The sequence below is a fragment of the Cebus imitator genome, unplaced genomic scaffold (genome assembly GCF_001604975.1).
Source record: "Cebus imitator isolate Cc_AM_T3 unplaced genomic scaffold, Cebus_imitator-1.0 Scaffold31, whole genome shotgun sequence".
Taxonomy (NCBI): Eukaryota; Metazoa; Chordata; class Mammalia; order Primates; family Cebidae; genus Cebus; species Cebus imitator.
Genome location: NW_016107346.1, coordinates 9,527,943 through 9,529,996, shown reverse-complemented (window position 1 = coordinate 9,529,996; position 2,054 = coordinate 9,527,943). Strand labels below are relative to the sequence as shown.

The following is a 2,054-nucleotide window of genomic DNA, read 5'->3' as shown; positions in this document are numbered from 1 at the left end:
AAAAATTTAGCTAAATTGGACATCATCAAAATTTAAAAAAATTAAATGATATCTAATATCATTTGTTATACAAAAATGCTTTTGTATATCAAAGGCATTTCTCTCACAGAATAAGAGAAGACATTTGCCAATCAGATATCTAATAAGGAATCACTATCCAGAAGACACGGAAAATTCCTATAACTTAACAACAACAAAGCAAACAGACAACCCACTCCAAAATGGGCAAAGAACTTGAATAGCCATTTTCCAAAGAACATATACAAATAGCCAATAAACACATAAAAAGATGCTCAACATCATTAGTCATTAGGGAAATACAAAATACCATTATTCGCACTTCTTAGAATGGCTTTTTTTTTTTTTTCAGTTTGAGAACAGGTACTGTTTATTAACCGACTAACAGAAAAATAATTATAGTAGACACCTTAGTTCATTCTTCTAATAAGCCTGTTGGTCTGGTCCTCCCTGTTGCCAGCATCTCCACCTTCTACAAAATGGGTGTTCTTTTTCTTCATTCCGCCTTGTGGAGAAGATAATTTGAAGGGTCACAGGAAGCTATTTGCTTTTTTGAAGTGTTTTCCAATAGTATAGATCTCATGAATCAGATCCTCCATGCAGATAATGCCATATTTACCAAGAGATCGAGCAATCAAAGGGTTATCTGTCAAAGCAATTAGCTTCTTATTGATTTTGCCATAACCACGTTTGTAGATTAGTTCATTTACTGACTTCAGATTTGGGTACCACCATGCAATATATGGCTTTACAATCCTCAGCATGTTAATTGAGGCCTTGTTGAGCTTCACAAAGGTTCCATTGAAGATTTGATGAAGGTGAAGAAGTTGCAACACCTTTCAGACCTTTGGGCTCACACCACTGATACCTCTGATCTTGACGACAAACGCCAATTTGGGTTCTGCAGGTACATAGAAGTTACCACTTTCCTTGCCATCCTCACCATTTGAATTTCAGTTCTGTACATCTGCCTATATTCCTTGAGGTAGTGCTTCTCTTTTTCATAGATAAGCTTCCTCCTTGCCTTTCGAAGCATCTTTTGGGCAAACTTCTTTCTCAGGTGCTTGATCTTCAGCTCTGCGAAATTCCTTCACTTTTTCTTAAGGGGTTCTGGCACAGCAGGAACCTTCTTCTCTTCTACACTCTCCATGGTTCCAGCCAGAAAAAGAGGAAGTCAGCCTTTTTTTTTCTTTTTTTTTGAGACAGAGTCTTGCTCTATCGCCCAGGCTGGAGAGTAGTGGCACAATCTTGGATCACTGCAACCTCCGCCTCCCAGGTTCAAGCAATTCTCCTGCTTCAGCCTCCCCAGTAGCTGGGATTATAGGTGCCCGCCACTAAGCCTGGCTAATTTTTGCATTTTTAGTAGAGATGGAATTTTGCCATTTTGGCCAGACTGGTCACGAATTCCTGACCTCAGGTAATCCACCCGTCTCAGCCTCCCAAAGTGCTGGGACTACTGGCATGAGCCACCATGCCCAGCCAGAATGGCTATTTTTTTAAAAAAGAAAAATAATAAGTGTTGGTGAGGATGAAGGAAATTAAAACCCTCATACATTGCTGGTGGGAAGATAAGATGGTACAGCTGCTACACGTTCATTTTGTGGTGTTATAACAGAATACCACAGGCTGGGTAATTTGTAATAAGCTGAAATTTATTGGCTCACAATTCTGAAGGCTGGGAAGGCCAAGACTGAGGAGCCAGCATCTAGTGGGAACCTTCTTGCTGCATCATCATCCCATGGCAGAAAGTGGAAAAGCCATAGAGGGTGAAAGAGAGAGTAAGGGAGAGCCAAACTTGTCCTTTTACATGGTATGCACTTTTGTGATAACTAACGCACTCCTGTGATAACCACATTAATCTCTTAACGAGGGCACAATTTCCATGACGCAAACACCTCCATTAGGCCCTACCTCCTAAAATGATGACCACACTGGGAATCAAATTTCCAGCTCATGAAATTTGAGGACACATTTAAATTATAGTAATAGGTACAGAGTTTCTGTTTCAGTTTTTTTTTTTTTTTTTTTTTTTAATA

At 39.4% G+C, this 2,054-nt stretch overlaps 1 protein-coding gene and 1 pseudogene across 2 annotated transcripts in view; one reads left to right on the top strand and one right to left on the bottom strand.

Annotated features, from left to right (window-relative positions):
• Positions 1–2,054, top strand: part of CUNH2orf92 (chromosome unknown C2orf92 homolog) — a gene marked incomplete at its 5' end in the record, with an annotated part of 32,901 nt that overhangs the window by 6,014 nt on the left and 24,833 nt on the right. The window lies entirely within an intron of this gene.
• Positions 429–1,192, bottom strand: LOC108301033 (annotated as a pseudogene). The gene has a single exon (XR_001823704.2). The product of XR_001823704.2 is annotated as a 60S ribosomal protein L7-like (transcript).